Below are 21,343 nucleotides of genomic sequence, written 5' to 3'. Positions count from 1 at the left end.
CAGCCCTCCCACAGAACATCTTGCAACAAGGAAGTTTATCCTGAAAGCCAAAGAAATAACCAGACTCTCCTAATATCTTATTTAAAACCAACAAGAAAACAACTATGTACAGTATCACCTTCAAAAACAATCATTTTAAAAGGCAGTGATATGGTATAGAAGAAAAGAATTCGGCTTGGAAGCAGAACATCTAGGTTGAAATTCCAGTTTGTCCCCTATAAGTTTTCTGCCTTGTGAAAACTCTAACCTCAGTTTCTCCAGACATATAAGAAGGGAAAGGATACCTCCAAGGGCTGGCAAGAGGATTCAGTAAGATGAGACACATCAGTTATAAAGCACTCTACACTTGCAGGTAATGTCCGAGGTGACGAGTAAGAACCTTTGGTGCACTGCGAAGCTGGAGCCCACACCAAGCAAGTTGATATATGCTTTGCCTTGTATAAGCCTGTTTGCACATCTATTTATTCATTTGCTCATTCATTCATGTCCGCCACATTCCGGAACTGATGTTTAAATGATGCTTGTGGACTTAAATGCAGACAAAGCAACAAAAAATTTTCAAGTAACTGAATAAGAATATAGAACTAAAGGAACAGATGTCAGTGGGGTTGAATAAAGTGAGGAGTAAAGTAATAACCAGTGCTTTTTAAAAGCTGTGGTACATGTACACAATGGCATATGACTTGGTCATGAAAAAGAATGAAATCTTACTATTTGTGACAGCATAGATGGAACTAGAGGGTAGTATACTAAGTGAATGAAGTCATTCAGAGAAAGAAAAATACGACATGATGTTACTGATATGCCGACTCTAGAGACCAAAATAAACAAACTAAACAGAAACAGACTCATAGGTGCAGAGAACAGACTGGTGGTGCCCAGAGGGGAGGAGGCTTGCGGATCTGGGTGGAAAAAGTGAAGGGATTACAAAGCACAAATTGGCAGTTATAAAATAGTCCCGGGGGTGTAAAGTACAGCATAGGGAATATAGTCAATAGTATTGTAATCCCTATTATGTGTAGTGCCAGGTGCATACTTGAAATATGGGAAGATCACTGTGAAAAGTACGTGATGGTCTAACTATGCTGTACACCTGAAACGAATACAAAATGATATTGGATATAAACTGTACTTGAAAAAAAAAAAACACCCAAAAGCAATGCTTCCCAGACTCTGGGTTTTTGGAACCAGTAAAATTTCCCCAAATACTGGGGATGAACAGAGGCATGCTACCATGTTCTTTTGCCAGGTAAAGACAAATCAAGATTAAAACATGCCAACAATGGTTCCAACTATTAACTTTCACCATCATTTCATTAAAAAATACTTTCTTTTGATAACATCTACAAAGTGGAAAAAACAAGATCTCAGAATACAGGGCAGTCCAGTTTAGATTTAAGAAATTACATGTTATTCATGTTTTGTCTCGGATGGATGAAAACTGGCATAAGCCGGCGGTGGCTTAGAAAGGGCATCTGTGAATCAGTGACTTTGTACATAAAATGACCTCGACACTTTCCAAGTAATGGATCTCCAATCTGACCTTGGGCCCGTGAGTCAGTGCGAGGATGGTGACACAACCAGTTCCCCATGGAAAGAAGTTTATTCCTGGTAGAGTCCTAAGAGAGCTTTTTCCTGATTCTCCCTGAAAGGACACTGTGTAAGGTATTAAACAATATCCCCAGGTTGAATAGGGCATTTTTATAAAATGTATTCTCCCAATATAGTAAAATGAGATAATGTCAAAAAGTGCAATTCTATAAAAAAAATTTTTTCTCTGGATAAAGCCCAGGCAAACTGCTCTTCACTTGGATCAATGTGACCGGAACCGATTTTAGGATATCGGAGTCTAGAGGACCAAATGGACTGTATCTCTTTTCGGCAATTCTCCAAAATGGTATTTTTCTCAACCAAGCTTTTGTCAAACATGGAGTGTGGATGAGCTCTCAGGTGTCCCATGATTTGGCAGTCCTTTGACAGTTTATCTGGAAATCAGATCCTGTGTTGAGTGTTAAACAAGGAGTCAATGCTTGAACACTCAGCTCACCCGTGAGGAAGAACTGACTTTTCTTCTAGGACAGCTGGGAAACCTGATGAGAGCACAGGGGTAAACAGAGGGAAACCTGGAAAATTTTTCATCTAAGGGAAGTGCCATATAGACATCCCATGGCCTCACAAATGTCATGTTGCAAATTATTTTAATTAATTCATTCACTCAATCCATAGTTATTGAATGCCCACTGGATGCTAGGCTTCATTCTATGCATGAGATACAACATTATCTTTCTTTATGGGGGAGAAAGAAACAGATGACAAATTATACACAAGTAACTAATATATGTAGTATATAAGAGGGCAACACATGCTATGGAGATGTATAAATCGGGAAAAGGGGCTAAGGGGTGTGTGTGTGAGTGCGTGTGTGTGCGCATACGTGTGTGTGTGTGTGTGTGTGTGTGTGTGTGTGTGTGTGTGTAGTTGGAGCACTGGTTTCCATTTTCAAAGGTTGATCAGAGGCCTCAGCCCTTTCCGGATAGTTTGATTAGTTACATCGTCCGATTCCGTCCCCGGTGGGGGCACATATAAAAACAAATCAATGTTTCAATCTTTCTCTCTCCCCCTGCTTCCTCTCTCTCTAAAATCAATCAGCCTGGCCTGACCTGTGGTGGCGCAATTGATAAAGCATCAACCTGGAAACGCTGAGGTTGCTGGTTCGAAACCCTGGGCTTGCCTGGTCAAGGCACATATGGGAGTTGATGCTTCTTGCTCCTCCCCCCTTCTCTCTCTCTCTCTCTCTCTCTCTCTCCCTCTCTCTCTCACTCTCTCTCCCCTCTCTATAATGAATAAATAAATAAAAATTTTAAAAAATTAAATCAATCAGTCAATAAATACATAAAATAACAAATAAGTTAAAAATAAAGACCTAAAGAAATTGCAGTAGGGGGCAATGTGGATGGATGTCTGAGGGAAGAGCATGCCTGGCAGAGGGAACAGTGAATGCGCATGCGCTGGTCCTGGGGCAGGGGTGAATAACAGCAGGTGTGTGCCCAATGGGTTTGAGTGACAGCAAGCAAGGCCAGTGTGGTTTGAGCAATAAGTGCCCCAAGGCTGGTAGCATGAAGTACAGACGTGGTAGTGTGGGGAGGGTGAAGGGGGAGATCCCACAGCCCTCTACAAACCATTATAAGGATTTTGACTTTTAATCTGGGAAATCAGAAGCCATGGGAGGGTTCTAAGTAGAGTAGTGGCCAATCCCAACCGGTATTTTAACAAATTCAGTTGGCTGCTATATTCTGTATAGACTGCAGGACAGTGAGGGTAAAAAAAAAGCAGGGAGACCAGTTAGCCAAGCTGCTGCATTTTTTTTTTTTAGATGAGTGTATACATTATGTGCTAGCGATGAAGCAATGGCCTTTGGGATACAAGTAAGTGGGGGGCCTTGCAAGTTGGAAGCTTATTCCTCTTACCAGTCTGGGTAAAATCCCTGAGATCCACAACCCTCGCAATTACCAAGAAATTCTCACAGACCTTACACAACTTTAGATATCGTAACACAGGGTGATGTGCTAGCTAATACGTGCTCAGCTCTGCTCTTGCTGCCTAAACCCACAAAACCAGCTCAGGTAGGAAGTGGGAGCCCCAAACTGAGGCCGAAGTGTACCAGAGAGCCGGGAGTAACGGCTGCTAGTGTCCGGCAATGATTTAGTAAATAGGAAAGGGAGCCGAAAGGGAAGTGGAACCAGGCCCGGAGTTTATCTGCTTTGTCCGTAAAAGGAGATTGGATACTTCACAGGAGCTTAGTCTGGGGCTCGGGGAACAGTCCACTTGTTCCCACATGACGTGGTTTATATCGTCTCATCACTGTAAGCACAAGTTCTCTCGTGCAGTAAAATTTGTTTATTTAAATTGCTGAAATTCCAAAATCAGCATTGGGTTATCTGCTCATTTTATGTTTTATTACTGCGCTGCATGTTATCATTCTTATGCCTTTCAGAAAATAATTTCAGGGCTCCAGTATTGCAGGCAAGTCATTGTAAGGAGCTCTCTGATCTTTACTCCAATCCACTTACTTGTCAATGAGGAATATTTCTTATAGCTAATCAAGACACTTTGGGCCTGACTGCATGTACTGTTTAGATGCCACTAGCTGTGGCTTGGGTTGGCATGATCGGCAGGTTCTCCGGCAGACACTGCTGCTCCCTCTCATACCCTTGGCCCACTGAACTTGAACTTGACTCTGAAACCCTCTCCTGACATCTCAGATATCAGGATCCGTCCAGGGTTTTAGAAAGTCACTGCCAATTACTGAGAGTGAGCATACCCACTGGACCACCCTAGTGTCCTATCCCGTATGACCTTAATTTCTTGCCTTTATTTAATAAACCAATTTTGGAAGTAGGCCCATCAGTCAGGAACTCTTACCTCATTATGTACACTTGGGAGTTAGGTGAAGATGTATCATAGCAATAAAGTTTGGGTTTCTAATTAAAGAAACTTTCAACAACTATCTGATAGTTCTAATGATAATGAATAAGTTTATTAAAAGTCTCTCTTCTACATTAATGAAAGACTTTTCGTTCGATTTATCCGTGCTTCTCCCATCTTTTTAAAAGTCAAGTGGCCTCTGTGTTCTTTCTGGCTCTGGGCCTCTCACTTGTTTTGATGGCATGAGTAGTCAGAGTTTTCTAGTGCTCTGCAGCCTTCTTCATGTGGCTATTAATGCTCCTGGCCTTTGGCAATGAATATTTAATTATGCTACAGATGACTAAACTGGGAAAGAAGCTATAGAGGAAGCCCCCCAAAATGATCCGTGGCAGGATTTCAGGAGGAACTGGAGGTGCAGAGGCTGTCCACACAAGGAAACGGCAGCTGCCCAGATTGTGAAAACCTTCTTATCTGGGGTTTTCACTCCCCGAGCCAAGAGGTCAGGAACTGGTATCAGCTAAGTGCCTTGTGTGATCCTGAGTCATACCAGTCATTGGAATCAGGGGCCTGCGGCAGGGTCCCAGTAGAGTTAGGCCCCATTCCCTACTTCCTTTCGTTATTGGAGACTTAAAGAACTACCCACAAAACACCCTGGAGGGCCCCAGCGAGCTCCGTGCTGCCCAGTCTCTGGCATGGCCATGTACCAGGCCTGCTGGGAGTCACGCTTCTGCAGGACAAAGGGAAGGAGCTAGTTTCTTCCTGGAACAATGGCACCTGCAGGTGAGACTGGGTGGTTAGTTCTTACCTCGCCAGTGCACAGGATCATATGGATGTCCCCTCCTAATTTGACACTCTTCATCCTGCCATCAGCCCCCAAATCCCCTTTACTCTTTCTTCCAGGGCTGCTAGAAATGAGTGCAAGCGAGACTGATGGGGCTGTCTCCTACTCTCTGGGACAATGCCATAGCAAAAAAAGAAAGAAAGAAAGAAAGAAAGAAAGAAAGAAAGAAAGAAAGAAAGAAAGAAAGAAAGAAAGAAAGGAAGGAAGGAAGGAAGGAAGAAAGAAAGAAAGAAAAGGAAATCTTTATCTGGCATTATCCTTCCTTGGGCATTTCCTGACCCTGGAAGCTGGAAAAATGATGCAGAAATCACTGCTGTTTACAAGGCCATGGCCTTTCCCTAACCCAGGTGAGAGGTTGGGGCAAATGGTCACTTGCCACCAAACTGTAAATCACTGAGCTGCAACTTGCTGGCTCTCAGCAGAGGGGTGTGGGGCAGGAACGCTTCTGCCCTCCACTCCACTACCGAGGCCGCCTCTGCCCGCCCCCCTCCACTTCCCACCTTTGTGACCCAATCAAGCACCCATCTGGCTGCCTACCTGTTTCTAAGCTTTCCTGTGCCCTGGAACTGGCGGGGAGGGTGGAGCGGGAGTGAGGGGGTAAGTCAGGAAAAGAAAAGGGGGTGCAGAGCAGAATGGTAAGTGGCTCTGGTAAAATGTCCTGTGGGCAGAGCCCAGCCTTGGCCTGACCCCCTCTCCCAGAGGCAGGGGCTAACATGCAGGGTTATTAGAGAACAGTGTCCGCCATCATCTGCCAGGTCATGTATGCAAGGCGGTTCAGGGGTCAATGAAGTGGATGACTGTGCACCTGTCCTGACATTCGGGCTCTAGAGGTAAGAGTGTTGAGCAGGCTGCTGCACAGAGGGCACGGGAGCTGTACAACCAAGTTGGAGATAAAGATATGAAATAATTTGGTGTGACCCAAGTGACAATATAATTTAACTGGTTTACCTGGTCTTGTAACCTAATGGAGAACAATTTCCATAACCCAATGAATGTTCCAATCATTAGAGTATCCATGTCTGTATATATTCCTCACCTTTTTCTGAAAAAGGTTTGAGTTAAGTACACAAATAATTGCGCTATGACAAAGAGTGAGCTAAGTGTTACAAGAGGGCTTCACAGTGGCCAGAAAGAAAGCATGTTACGAGGGGTTCTGGATTGGGGGGGGGTTCTAGCATCTACTAGCTCTGAGGCCTCCAAGAAGCACTAAACTCCTAGTTTCCTCATTAGTCCAATGGCTTAATTCACCTGGGCTCCGCGGAGTTTTTGTGAGGATTAGAGGCAATAAAGTACCTGCCACAATGTCCAGAACAGACTAGCACCTCAATGAATAACAGCTACCACTACTACTAGAGTTTTAAATCAAGCCATGGAGAAAAATTCTGTGTTGCACTTAAACATACCTCCCCGGGATTTGAGCATCCAGAGGAATGGAGTCCAGGAATCTCACAAACGAATCCTGATCAAAAGGCTCCCGGAGCCTGGGCCAGCTTCTAGGAACATACTCTTCCGGAGGCAGGGAGGAGAAGGAAGGGGGGCCCCTTGAACCACTCTGTCTCATTTTCCTTGGCAACTAGCTGCTGCCATTAGTTGAGGCCCAGGTACTGAGGCCACTGTGCTAAGCACTTGACATTTGATTTCCCATTTTATCCTCACAAAGGTCCTATAGTGTGTGTTGGTCCCATTCCACAGGTAAGCGAGTGGAGGTCCAGCAGCTGCCTAGGCCACACCATTGATGGAGTTGGGATTCGGGCTCAGTCCAACCCCGCAGCCCAAGCTCTTTGCCAGTTCCCTAAAGTGGGCCTCCAGGTATCCTAAGCAAAATAACGCCCAAGATGCTTCCTAGGACTTTTCACCACCGTCCTTTCCTCTCACCTCCACCTCCTTCTTTCTCTCCCTCCTCCTGTTGACTCATCTCTGGTGTTGTGTGCAATGTGGTCCACTTTCTTCAAGTCCTACATCCTCCGGAAAGTGAAATTTGTGGGACAGGCTTGGGAGGGTGGTCAGTTTTCTGCTCACCACCATCCTTTAATCATAGGCGCCTTCTTACATATCCCTAGAGTGTCTCCTTACACTATACAAAGCCACTGGGAATTGCCCCAAACCTGACCCAAGGGTTGGCCGCCGCGGGTGTGTGTGTGTGTTCGCGTGCGCGCGTGCATGCGCGAGAAAGCGCCCACTACAGCCCCTGCGTTGCCCCCGCAGCTGCTCAGAAACCGGCTCATCGGTGTTTGACGGGGATGGCACTTCGGCCTTAGCCCCTAAGCCCCTGATCTTCCTGCCTCGCTGCCAGCGCCCGACGGGATGGCGGTGCCTCACTTCCCTCCCTGCCAGTATCCAACCGGAGGACAGGGAGAAGGGCGATGCGGCGAGAGCCAGGTGGCTCGGTCGCCTTCCCGGGTCTGATGCAGTTTTCACCAGGTCCGTTTCGGAGGGAGGAGGCGACAGTGCAGACGAGGCTAGGCTACCGCGGGGCGCGAAGAGCGGGCTGGCAGTGCCACCTGCGGAGAGCCCCGCGGGCCGGCCACCTGCTATAAATAGGCTGCTGAGGACAGCGTGTGCGACCGCGCATCCCACCACGAGGGCCGGAATCACGCGCGGGCCCCGCGTCCCCGGCGCCCCAGGCGGACGGCGAGCCAGGACCCTGCGCTGGGACTGCGCCCGGGGCGCGCTCCCCACTCCCTCCCCGGGGGGGCCGAGGATGGCCCGGCGGGCAGGGGAGAGGCGAGGGCGGGCGAGGGGCCCCGGCGGACCCGCACTGCAGCAGCTGTCGTCCGCGTGCGGGTCGCCCGTCCCGGCCGTGAAGCTCGGGCGGCCCTACGGCGCAGTAGGGAGGGGGGCGCCGCGTCCCCAGCGCAAGTCCCGGGGCGCAGAGGCGGGAGGTTCCCCGCTCGGGCCCTCCCCTCGCCTCCCCCGCGCCCGCCCAGCCCTGGAGGAGGAAACGCGAGCCGCGCGCAGACACCTCCTCCGCCTCCTCCAGCTCCGCCGCCGCCACCGTGCCTGTTGCTGCGGCCGCCGCCGCGGGACCCGCCGTGCTTGCCGCCGGGCGGAGAAGGTGCGGGATCCGCGCCGAGCGGCCCCTCCCGGCCCCTGCGGCACGATGGGCGCCCCGCCCGCTCAGGCCGCCCCCCGGCTGCCCCCGGGCACCTGCGCGCCCCGGTCCGACCCCGCGCCCTGAGCGCGCCGCCGCCCAGGTAGGAGCTTTCCCCGGCTCGGTCCCCGCCGCCGCCCGGTTCCTCCCGGGGCATCCCCGGCGGCCCCCGCACCCAGCGCGCCCTCGCGCGCCCAGGCCCGCGGAGAAGCCAAACCAGGGCAGCGCAGGGGCGTTTCTGCTGTCCCCGCGCGCCGCGGGGCTCTCGGGGGAGGAAGTTCATCGCTGCCTCTTTGCCCCCTACTTGGACGAAAGCGAAACCTTCTCGCTCTTGACGACCCCGCAGGTCCGAAAGCCTCCTTCCCACTGCCTTCCCCAGCCCTGCTTTCTGGTCCTCCTCTCTCCCTCCTTCTTCTCCCGCCAAATATCTCTGTAGCTAGTGTGTTTGTGAGGCGACCAGACTGGGGGGAGGGCGGTCTGAGTAATCCCATGCCACCCTTTAAAAGTTCAGGGTACTTTGCAGTAGTAACTTTGGCAGCTGCACCAGCGCGCACAACATTTCTTTCTATGGGCACATCCTGTACCAGTCATTTCGAAACCCTGCCTAATTGTTTCTAGCAGCTTCCTGATGTCGTGATTATGGGACCTCTCGAACTTCCACACACGTTTTTATTTTAAAAAAGAGGTGTGGTTTTCTTTGAAATTCACCTAGAGGCGACTTTATCCGTTTTCATTTTATTTAAAATAGCTTATTCTCTGTAAGTTGCTTTAAAAAAGGAAAAGAAATAGAAAGTGACGTCTGTTTCTTCCCCTACACAGTTTTCAGAGTGCCCTACATTAATGGACAGGTATTCACTTCACACGGATCTCATCCTCCTTTTAGATGATTTGATGATTTAATTTCTTAACATAGTCAGACTTTGAAAGAGCAATTGAAAATCACTTGTTTTAAATGAGTCACACTCAAGAAACTCAGCTGTCTCTTCAAGGCCAAACTTCTAAGCTCTTTGCACTGAAGTGCATAGGCCTTCATAGAAAGCCCTTCTTCAGGACAGAAGTTCACTCTCTTCCCCGGGTTCCTGATGGGATTGGTTGGAGTTGGGAGAATGGCCACCTGCCGGTTTTGTTGTATTTTGGGAGCCTGCTCAGTGTGGGAGGGGTTGGGTTGAAAGAATGAATGGGGAGCTGTCCCAGGAGGCTGGGAATCCACCTTGCAGAAGGACTCAGGTTCTGGACACTCTGTTCTATTACTCCCTTGGGTTAGAACCCTGAAGCAGGCGAGTCCTAGAGCTCAGATGGCTTCTCTTGGTTGGGGAGGAGCTCCTTCCTGGGAACCCTGAAGATATTCAGGAATAAGAACATGGCATGAAAAAGCTTGTATGGAAAAGGGCTGCCTGCTCTTGTGAACAGGTTGTTTGGTTTTAACATCCTGTTGGAAATGAAATGCTATCACAGTCTCAGATATATATAGATATAGATAGATAGATTTAACCAAGTTATAGGGAAATCAGACTCTTAAACATGCTTTCTCTCCAGATTTATCTATAAGTAACCATCGACAAAATGAGCTACTGGATTGTGAGCACAGTTGTGAGTTAAAGGGTGAAATGTTGAGGGGGAATTTTCATAAGTAAACACAGTAGAGTATCCTAAGACTATTAAATTCAGCACAGGAGATATCAAAGAGACTAAAGTGGCTCAAAGCAGCAAATAAAATCATCAGGTGATAATTAAAATAAATACCTTTATGTGGATTTGTCCAGCTGTTTGCAGACCAGCAAAATAGGAGGAAAATTATAAATTATTGGCATCATAGTCAAGTTTAGCCAATAGGATTGTGCCACAGTCTACCACTATCTTTCCGGCAGAGTGCTCTGGGGTTTTCCCCTTTCACTATGATAACAGTTCTGGCTAGGTGCGGCCATGCCAGGGTTGATCTTTCGTCCCATTTTGACACCGTCTGTCATAGTCCCAGAGGGTATGAGAGAGAAATGGGCAACTGAAGAAACAGCTTGCCCATCTCCCTGATTACTCGGCTCTCGACAATCTCTGTCTCTCACTTCTCTAGAGAGCAGCCTTCACAGGAGGGTTGCAGTAGCAGTCAGATGGACCCTTGCGCCAAGCCAGGCGTGTGCTCAGTTCCTCTCACGCTCAGATCTTCTAGCAGTTTTAGGACGCACATCTGGGAAGCAGCAAGGCGTGCCGCACCGAGCAGCATGGTGCTTACCTGTCCCCCCACTCACATCAACACCTGCAGTCATAGTGCCTCGGGTAGGACTGCCTGCTTGAGAAGATATTGTCTTTGAATATGGTTTTTTTTTTAATTAAAAAATTGTTGTTGATATTTAGAAAGAGAGAGAGAGAACATTGATTTGTTGCCCCACTCATCTATGCATTTCTTGGCTGACTCTTGCATGTGCCCTGATGGGGATCGAACAGCAGCCCTGGCACATCAAGTCAACACTCCAACCAACCGCACTGCCCAGCCAGGGCTGAATATGCTTCTAATTTCACGTCACAAAATGACAGCTCTCTCTAACACCTTTTACTCCCTTCACAGCATTTCTCTGAAGGCCCCTAGTTTCCAATCTTTGGATTCCCCGGTAGACTCAAAATGTGTAGCAGACCATTTGGAGCTCAAGTCTGCTCGTGTGGGGGTGCCTTGGCATAATTTGCTTTGCCCTTTTCCCCGTCTACTGTGTGGCCTTCTCAAGTTTAAGGGCCGCGTTAGTTCTAATACGTGATATGTTTCTCAGCCCTTTTCTCTTCCTGATCCTTGAAAAGTGGAGAAGCAGAATCTGTTCATTAAAAATGACGGTGCGTCCACTGAGCAGACAAGGAATGTTGGTGAGAGCAGAGGATTACCTTACAGTTGCCTTTTCTGACTTTTATTGTCATTTCTTCTTCCCACCCCCACATTCTGCTCAAAATATTTTAAAACCAGGTTCTTCACAAAAGACAGGAAGGTTTCCACTTTCAAGATTTTGACATTTTCAAGCCGAGATTTCCACTGGATGGATTCTTAGATTTAAGAGAAATGTGTCCCTTTTCAGCTTTCAAATGTTTAGAAAGAATGTTTGTCATATTTAGGCCATGTGAAATAATCCTGACACTCATGTTTCAGCGAAGCTGTGCAGAATGCAGGGAATAGGCTTTAGCACCAACAAAGAGGCCTTTAATATTGAGTGTGTTGCTTTCCTTTGTGACAAGCAATGTCTATTTTTCTCTTTAAAAAGAATATACTTATTTAACAAGACATTATTTATGATCAGTGACTCTACATTTTTAAACTAGGTACGTACAAGTTTATTGTCAAACTTAATCAATTTATCTATTTGAAATTCTTAGAACAGTGCCTGATACATAGGGAGCACTCAAATATCACTTATCTCTGTTATTTATTTGTTTGTTTTATCCTTTCGGAGTATAACTTTGACATTTGATTCAGATTACTAAGGCCAAGGAAAATTTAGGTAGAAAAATAACCCAGCTAATCCACTAGAAAGATATATTAGAGTTTACTCCCTTCTAGAGATATTCTTGTATCTCAAAGAATAGAAATTTGGGCAGGTCTGAAATAGAAATAGAAGACAGGTCTGAATTCAAATCCTGCCTTTAGTTACTAGCCAGGGACCCTTAGGAAAATGAGAGTGATAAAACATACTTCTCGGAGTTATAAGAATACAGAAGCTCATATATGAAAGGTCCAAGAAGAGGCAGTTAATCAATAGGTCGTCCTCTAGCAAAGTGGTTAAGAGCACGTACGAACTCTGTGGAAGGACCTGGGTTCAAAACCTGGTTCTGCCACTTCCTATTCGAATGACCTTCAGCAAGTGACTCCATGTCTCTGTGCACCAACTTCCTTCTCATTTCTCATCTTTAAACTGGAGTTGATAATGATAACAGTTCATCATAGTCCTTGTTCCAATATGATAATAACAATCCTTATTGTCCAAGGTGGTTGTAACAGCTAAATCAGTTAGGGGACACAAAAGTATTATTATGTGTTAACAATGATTACTAATAGACAAGTGGATAAAGATGTGATATACATACACAATGGAATATTACTTGGCCATAGAAAAATGAAAAGTTGCCATTTGCGACAACATGGATGGACCTAAAGCAGTCATTTTCAACCTTTTTTGAGCCGCGGCACATTTTTTATATTTACAGAATCCTGGGGCACACCACCTACCAAAATGACACAAAATGACACTCTAACACAGTACATATTATACATATAGATAATAATATAGTTTCTAAATGTATTTATACTCAGTGTGAAACCTGGGCCTGTTTCGATGAACACAAAAGGGATATCCTGGCAGGAATGGTAGAAAGACACACACGAAGCTCTTCCTCAACAGTTCTCAGTCTCTCTCTGGTTTTAGTTTTTATCGCAGTCAAGCTGGAGAAGCTCAGCTCACATAGATATGTGGTTGAAAACGGGAGCAATGTTAAAATAGCTTTGTTGGCCAGAATGGGGAACTCCTTGGCAACAGATAACCAAAAACTGTCCAAAGGAAGATCAGCAAACTTTAGCTTTAAAGTTAGATAACATTGTGATGCATTGTATATCACCCTCTGCAGGGGCCTCTCTCTCTCTTTTTTTTTTTTTTTTTTTTTTTGTATTTTTCTGAAGCTAGAAACGGGGAGAGACAGTCAGACAGACTCCCACATGCGCCGGACCGGGATCCACCTGGCATGCCCACCAGGGGGCGACGCTCTGACCACCTGGGGCGTCTTTGCTCCAATGGAGCTGCGGGGGCCTCTTTTAAAAAGAAAAACGTCAAATATCTATATACACCATCAGGATAGACATAACCAGCTGAGGCTGAGGCTTCATCTAGTGGTGGCAACATTTACCACCAGTCCTGACCAGGATTAGAAATCGGGACCATGGGGAGGAGTAGCAGCTTCAACTACTCGCCTCGGCCACACAATGACAAGTGCACGGCAGCCCCAGCGGGGACCTTCCTGGGTGTGGATGAGAGGCAGCCTACTATTGGTTCATCGCTAGTGGTCGGGATGAATCCTGGAAGGTGATTGGTCAGTGAGCATTCCCTGAGCCTCCACTCTTCCTGTCGCTGATAGCTGGAGGGATTGTGAGGGGAATGTTTCTGTTCGGATGGAGGCGGCTGGTGGTGGTCTGGATAAAAAGCCTCCGCTGGCCGTATCCGGCACGCGGGCCGTAGTTTGGGGACCCATGTTTAATTTCCCCACGGCACACCTGACCATGTCTCATGGCACACTGGTTGAAAAACACTGACCTAGAGAGTATTATGCTAAGTGAAATGCAGACAGAGAAAGACAAATACTAGATGATTTCACTTACATGTGGAATCTAAAAAACCAAACAAAACAGAAACAAAACCATAGATAGAACATTTTGATGGTTGTCAGATGGGGGGTAGATAGATGGGCGAAAAAGGTGAGGGGATTAAAAGTACAAATTGATAGTTACAAAATACAGGGGGTATGTAAAGTACAGCAAGGAATAGAGTCAATAATACTGTAATAACTAATTGGAATGATCACTTTGTAAGTTATATAAGTGCCTAACCACTATGCTGTACACCTGAAACTGATATTGTATGTCAACTGTAATTGAAAATAATGTTTTAATGATTAAATGTTAAAAAAAATATGTTACTATTACTTTTAGAACAACTTAAAGCAGCTACGCCAGGAGGGAGGGTTACACATAACCCCTGAAGGCCAGCTAAGACCTCTCTACCCCTTTATCCTGGGCAGCACAGTAAACGAGAACAGAAGAAATATAAGGACCAGCTTTAAATTGGCTCTGATTTACATAGGAAGGAAATCATTAAAAACATCAATGCTTTATGTGTCAAATCAGAGAGGCACACACCAGTGTGGTAGCGTCCTTGAGGATGGAAAGATTAGAGGCTCCACCTGCAGGAGCTCTGTGAGATGGTGAAATAGATGACCGCTTTACCGGGCCCTGTAGGCAATTCCAGGGTGAGCGGCACACTGCTCTGATTGGACAGCGTTCTGTACACAAACGAACCAATAGGTAATTCGGTTCAGCTGCATGCCCAGTCTGTTTGGATTAAAGAACAGAAAAAGTAACCGTTGATTTGCTGGGGGATAGGGGTGAGTGGCCACCTGGGGACTCTGCACCCAACCTGGAGGTCCCCAATAGGTAATCAGTATCAGCTTTTTCCTAACCTGGCCCGGAACTAGAAACTTCCAACACACCTCCTTTTCTTTCTTTCCTTCTTTTCTCCAGTTGTAAGGAGGTGAGGACGGAGCCTGCAGAGGCTGCAGTAGAGTTAGCCCCTGGAAAGTCCCCATCCTACTCCCCCTGGTGGTTTGCTGGCTGGGAGTGGAGGCGGGACGGAAAGAGAGGGGGTTCCCCATGGCACCCTGTTCCTGACTCCCACCATCCCGCCTCTGGCTCTCTGATCCATCAACCCCATCCTCCCTTCACGTTCCACCTCCACATTTACAGTCCTGACAGGAGGATGAGAGCAGCTTTTCTTCCCCACACAGTGTCGGGGACATTTGGTATTGTATATTATGAAAATTAGATTCACCAGATTTTAGAGAGAGTTGCAAACATGGGGATTATCCTGTTCCATTCTCATAAAAGTAAACTTGAACTTTGGAGAAGTGAAGTAACTTGCTTTCTTAACTGCACAACATGAAAGTGTTTTCATGAGGACACTCAGGTTCTTTGCTGCACTTGGATGGGAGTCAGGGACTTGAATTGTCCTAATTCTGTCACCAAACTTGGACAAGCCACTTAACTTCTCCAGAGCCCAGTTTCCTATTTTCAAATATGAGGGGAATTTCAAAATGGCTTAAAAGGACCTTTCTGGCTTTGAAATGTTATGAGTCTACATGCAGGCTTCCAGGAATATTTTTAGCAGGATTCACTAACGTTATTATTGAAGCTATTCTAATAAAAAGCATCTTTTGTGTTGCAAATACCTACCATGTGTATGGATGTGGTAGGTGGGAGTTGTGTAGAATACATAGAATACAGACGGCCTCTGTAGGTAATCGGGCTTGTGCACACAAAAACATAACCACATCCCTGGCCAGTTGGCTAAGCAGTAGAGCGTCGGCCCGATGTGTGGAAGTCTCCGGTTGGATTCCCAGTCAGGGCACACAGGAGAAGCGCCCATCTGCTTCTCCATCTTCCCTCTCTCATTCCTCTCTATTTCTCTCTTCCCCTCCTGCAACCAAGGCTCCATTGGAGCAAAGTTGGCCCGGGCACTGAGGATGGCTCCATGGCCTCAGCCTCAGGTGCTAGAATGGCTCCAGCCACAACAGAGCAATGCCCCATATGGACAGAGCATTGCCCCCTGGTGGGCATGCCGGGTGGATCCCAGTTGGGTGCATGCGGGAGTCTGTCTGATTGCCTCCCCGCTACTAACTTTGGAAAAATACAAAAAAAAAGAAAAAAAAAAGAACATAACCAAAACTCACTGGACTAGCAGATCACCGTGTATCTTACTGAGGGTTTGAAGTAGAAGAGGCCTCTTGAAATAGGTAGTTCAACCTGGGACCTAAGATCAGAGGTTGTGTGCAAATGATGTGGACTGAGATGACTTAAAAATAATCTAATAGTTTGTTAGTATTATTTAAATAGTTCATCTGTTTCATGGAACTTTTTATTGAAAAGTCATGCAGTTACCTAATCTGTTACTATGAATCTTATATCAACAGAATCTAAATTGCTTATAAATAATTTTGACTTTGAGCTAGAACTTATTTAATAGTTAATAAACAGTATAAAGGTCCCATCTATTTTCTTTTTCTTATTTTCTGAGTGAGAGGAGGGGAGGTAGAGAGACAGATGCCCACATGCACCCTGACCAGGATCCACCTGGCAATCCCCATCTGGGGCTGATGTTTTGCCCATCTGGGGCCATGCTCACAAACCAAGCTATTTTTAGTGCCTGAGGCAGAGGCTCCACAGAGCCAGCCTCAGCGCTTGGAGCCAATGTGCTCGAACCAATCGAGTCATGGTTGTGGGAAAGGAAAAGAGAAAGAGAGAAGAGGGAGGAGGAGGGGTGGAAAAGCAGATGGTTACTTCTCCTGTGTGCCCTGACTGGGAATCGAACCGGGGACTTCACATGCTGGGCCAATGCTCTACCACTGAGCCAACTGGACAGGGCCAAGGTCCTATCTACTTTTTACAGAGATACTATGAACGTGCCCCAGCTGGTTGAAAAGTGAAAACTTTAGACATTCGCATAGTTTCGTCAATGAAACGGCAGAACTGAGTTGATGACTTCTTACTTACCAAATGATTGAAATGACTAATTTGTCAACTTTTTTTGCATTATGTATGTTTTCCCTTAGAAGAAAACTAAAGGTCATTTTGCAGCACTTGTTGCCGTCGTACCTATTGCTGCTTCTTCTACAGTGATTGAGAGATTTCGGCTATACCCTTTGTAATAATTGTGATACTCCTTTAAGCTTGTCTTGGGATTAGCAGCTGTCAACGGTTAGAGCTTGAAACAGATTCAGTTACAGGAATGGAAGCTAACCCAGACATTTAATGCCACTTTCACCTGTAGAGGAGAGAGAGGAAGGAGAGAGAGACCATTATTTATGGGGTTATGTGAACTGCACATCTGTTCTCAGAGAAGCTATACTTGAAAAGAAAAGGAGACAGGGAATACACTGCCATGAAATACGCTGGAGCTTTAAGTAAAGTAGGGCTTTATTTCTGAACCTTTGAACATTTAAAAGAAAAACTTAGCTCTGAGCTATTTCGAATTATATTATAAAAATTCACTCAGCATATACGCGTGTATACCATCTAGAAAAACAAAGAGTAAAAAGAAGAGACTTCTGTTCCAGTTCAGAAAAGGCTTAGAATTTTCAATACTGGTTTTAGAAATCCCAAACCTTAAGAGTTTAAGAAGGGTCATAACAGTCTTGTTGAGGGACACCTATTCAAACTCTTAAAATAAATGTGACAATTCGAAAGGAAGTGCAGAAGGTCATCGTGGTGGATGCCCCAAATCACCTGCCTTGACCTATGACTTAAATAAATGTGTGTCGGAATTAACTTAGCTGGCAAGACTGGGAGTCATTGGGAGAGATCCTGCATGGGGTTCTCACGTGCCTACACATCTTGTGAACAGAGGCACTCACTAACTGCCTTGTTCTGACCTACCTTTTCAGGCTCTTTTCTTAAAAATAGCAAACGGCCACAGAAGACAGAAATAGCGTGTCCCTCTGGAGCAAAGGACAGACAAGCTTACTCCCCATGGTAACATATCGGGGCTACCGAAGCTCAGGTGTCCCTCCTGTTACCCAGTGTGGATACAGGTATCACCGGGGCTGTGGGAATTGGGGGTGGGGACATGACACAAATGCTGACTCCTTGGTCACTGCTGTCGCTCTGAGTAATACATTGTCCTTTGTCTCAGACCCAGGAGTCGCACATCCTCTACCAGCCGGCTAAATGCGGCAGGCTAACCTGTTACCATCTCAGACACTTTATTTCTGAGATAGTTTGTGACAGCTACTCTGTTCCCGGAAAGAGGAACAGTATGCACTATGGCACAGGGCCGTAACAGTCTCACCTCAGGTGGGGAGTCATAACCAGTCTCTATCTTCAGAGCCAAAAGGTGCATGAAGAAGGAAAGGCATCCGAGGGGAGCATATGGTTGGACCAAGTTCCAGAGAGGCCTGATATACCATGTAGAAGACTTAGGTTTTATGGGAGCAACTATTAAGGACTTTTGAGCAGAGGAGTGACATGATCAATTTTGTGCATCTGTTAAATTGCTCTAGGAAATATGGGAAGGATGGGTTGAGGGTTGGGGCATTTTTTTCTTCAACTGAGAAAAGATATATTTAGATGTAGAGCCAGTTTAGAAGTAGTAGTAGGTTGGGGGGGGAAATCGGAATACTCTTAGTCTATTCAGGCTGCATAGCAAGCAGCGTACCACAGACTGGCTGATTCATAAATGGCAGGAATGTGTTTCTCATGGTTCTGGAGGCTGGAAAGGTCAAGGTCAGGTGCTGGCAGATGCAGGGTCCGGGGATCAGCGTACCACACACTGGCTAGCTCATAAACAGCAGAAATGTGTTCCTCACGGTTCTGGAGGCTGGAAAGGTCAAGGTCAAGGTCAGGTGCTGGCAGATGCAGGGTCCGGGGATCAGTGTACCACACACTGGCTAGCTCATAAACAGCAGAAATGTGTTCCTCACGGTTCTGGAGGCTGGAAAGGTCAAGGTCAGGTGCTGGCAGACTCAGTGTCCGGGGATCAGTGTACCACACACTGGCTGGCTCATAAACAGCAGAAATGTGTTTCTCATGGTTCTGGAGGCTGGAAAGGTCAAGGTCAAGGTCAGGTGCTGGCAGATTCAGTGTCCGGGGGTCAGTGTACCACACACTGGCTAGCTCATAAACAGCAGAAATGTGTTCCTCATGGTTCTGGAGGCTGGAAAGGTCAAGGTCAGGTGCTGGCAGACTCAGTGTCCGGGGATCAGTGTACCACACACTGGCTGGCTCATAAACAGCAGAAATGTGTTTCTCACGGTTCTGGAGGCTGGAAAGGTCAAGGTCAAGGTCAGGTGCTGGCAGATTCAGTGTCCGGGGATCAGTGTACCACACACTGGCTAGCTCATAAACAGCAGAAATGTGTTCCTCATGGTTCTGGAGGCTGGAAAGGTCAAGGTCAGGTGCTGGCAGACTCAGTGTCCGGGGATCAGTGTACCACACACTGGCTGGCTCATAAACAGCAGAAATGTGTTTCTCACGGTTCTGGAGGCTGGAAAGGTCAAGGTCAAGGTCAGGTGCTGGCAGATGCAGGGTCCGGGGATCAGTGTACCACACACTGGCTAGCTCATAAACAGCAGAAATGTGTTCCTCACGGTTCTGGAGGCCGGAAAGGTCAAGGTCAGGTGCTGGCAGATTCAGGGTCCGGGGGTCAGTGTACCACACACTGGCTGGCTCATAAACAGCAGAAATGTGTTTCTCATGGTTCTGGAGGCTGGAAAGGTCAAGGTCAAGGTCAGGTGCTGGCAGATTCAGTGTCCAGGGGTCAGTGTACCACAAACTGGCTAGCTCATAAACAGCAGAAATGTGTTTCTCACGGTTCTGGAGGCTGGAAAGGTCAAGGTCAAGGTCAGGTGCTGGCAGATGCAGGGTCCGGGGGTCAGTGTACCACACACTGGCTGGCTCATAAACAGCAGAAATGTGTTCCTCACGGTTCTGGAGGCTGGAAAGGTCAAGGTCAAGGTCAGGTGCTGGCAGATGCAGGGTCCGGGGGTCAGTGTACCACAAACTGGCTAGCTCATAAACAGCAGAAATGTGTTCCTCACGGTTCTGGAGGCCGGAAAGGTCAAGGTCAGGTGCTGGCAGATTCAGGGTCCGGGGGTCAGTGTACCACACACTGGCTGGTTCATAAACAGCAGAAATGTGTTTCTCATGGTTCTGGAGGCTGGAAAGGTCAAGGTCAAGGTCAAGGTCAGGTGCTGGCAGATTCAGGGTCTGGGGATCAGTGTACCACAAACTGGCTAGCTCATAAACAGCAGAAATGTGTTTCTCACGGCTCTGGAGGCTGGAAAGGTCAAGGTCAGGTGCTGGCAGATTCAGTGTCTGGGGATGGCCCCCTTGTTCATAGACAGCCATCTTTTTTCTGTGCCCTCACTTGGTGGGAGGGTCAAGGAGCTGCCTGGGTTTCTTTTATAAGGGCACTAATTCCATTCATGAGGGTTCCACCTTCATGACCCAATTACCCCAGAAAAGCCTGACCTAACATCATCACATTGAAAATTAGGATCTCACCATATGAATTTGAGAAGGGGGGACACAAACCTTTACTATATAGCAATGATGTGGTAGACAGACGAATGTGAGCAGAGCAAGGACGAGAGGTCAGGCACATTAGGCCTCCAGGGTGGAAAGCCCCAGGTACCTAGCAATGGGCACAACTCGGAAGACAAGGGTCTTGCCCTCAGAGTGACCTTTCCTCCACTGGCCTAGTGCTGGTCGTGCAGTTTAGACCCCCTGATTCCATATCTCTGGCCGTGCGGCTTGGACCCTCCCTGACCATTCCTCCCCTGACATGTTGCTAGTCATGGGAGCATACCGCTAAGCAGGGAACTGAACAAGGGGGTCAGAGAATAGCCCTTACGCATTAACCCCTAAGGATAATATCTAGGCTCAGTTGTGTTTCAGCTCCAGGCCCAGAAAAGCAGCAAATCAGATGAAGAAAAGCCACAGCTGACCTCAGGACCTGCTGCATTAACTAACGACCCCCTGCCCTGGCACCGACCAGTCAGTGGACACAGTGACCCTAAAAGAACCCATCTGGAGAGCGGATGAATATTCTGTTAAGCTACTCCCCTGGGCCCTCCCCTAAGCTCTCCACCCTTAAAAGACCTTAGGACCAAAAGACCCAGAGCCCTTTCCCTCCCAAGAGCACGATGGAGCCTCCCCCCCTTCCCTCTTCTCCCCCCACAGGCACGCATCTCCTAAGCTCTAAGGGTCCTCATGAGACTTGCAGGGGAGCATTGGGCAGTGGCAGCTTGTCCTGGGCTGACCCCCTAAACCTGCCTTCATTCTCTCCTTTAAAATATTTATTGAGCCTATTCTGAGTCAGGTGCTGTGCCAGGCACCAAGGGTACAGTGGTGAATCAGAGAGATGTGACCTGTCTTTTTCATGTTTCTCCTCAGCATGTGTAGACATGCCCAGAAACACATGAGAGAGTGAATTCCTGGGGAGCAGATGAGTAGAAAATAGGGCTTGAGGTGCTGTAGTGTAGACAACTCAGTTCTGAACAGAAGAGTTTTGTCATCCAACGGAACAAGAAGATGTTAGGACACATCAAATATGATGGTTGGAAATCACCCACTGCGGGGGGAGAGGGGGAGACAACTGATGGAGTTTGGGTCTAGTAGAAACAACAGCCTGTATTGATGAGGACGGGCAAGGTGTTGGGGTGATGGCTTACATGAATGAAACAAAACAACATTTGTGTCA

General features: G+C 47.1%; 1 protein-coding gene across 5 annotated transcripts in view; it reads left to right on the top strand.

Annotated features, from left to right (window-relative positions):
• Window positions 1–8,249: 8,249 nt before the first annotated feature.
• The window catches only part of TBC1D1 (TBC1 domain family member 1), a 254,594-nt gene continuing 241,500 nt past the window's right edge, over window positions 8,250–21,343 (top strand). For 2 of the 5 annotated variants that reach the window (XM_066233850.1, XM_066233849.1), the window contains exon 1: window positions 8,252–8,460. The gene's annotated coding sequence lies outside the window, so the exon portion shown is untranslated. Of the gene's footprint in view, window positions 8,461–17,528; window positions 17,676–21,343 lie in introns of all 5 variants that reach the window. The other 3 variants (XM_066233846.1, XM_066233847.1, XM_066233845.1) reach the window with 3 other exon arrangements.

The sequence above is a fragment of the Saccopteryx bilineata genome, chromosome 5 (assembly GCF_036850765.1).
Source record: "Saccopteryx bilineata isolate mSacBil1 chromosome 5, mSacBil1_pri_phased_curated, whole genome shotgun sequence".
In the NCBI taxonomy this organism is placed as follows: domain Eukaryota; kingdom Metazoa; phylum Chordata; class Mammalia; order Chiroptera; family Emballonuridae; genus Saccopteryx; species Saccopteryx bilineata.
This window is presented reverse-complemented; position numbering and strand designations above follow the sequence as displayed.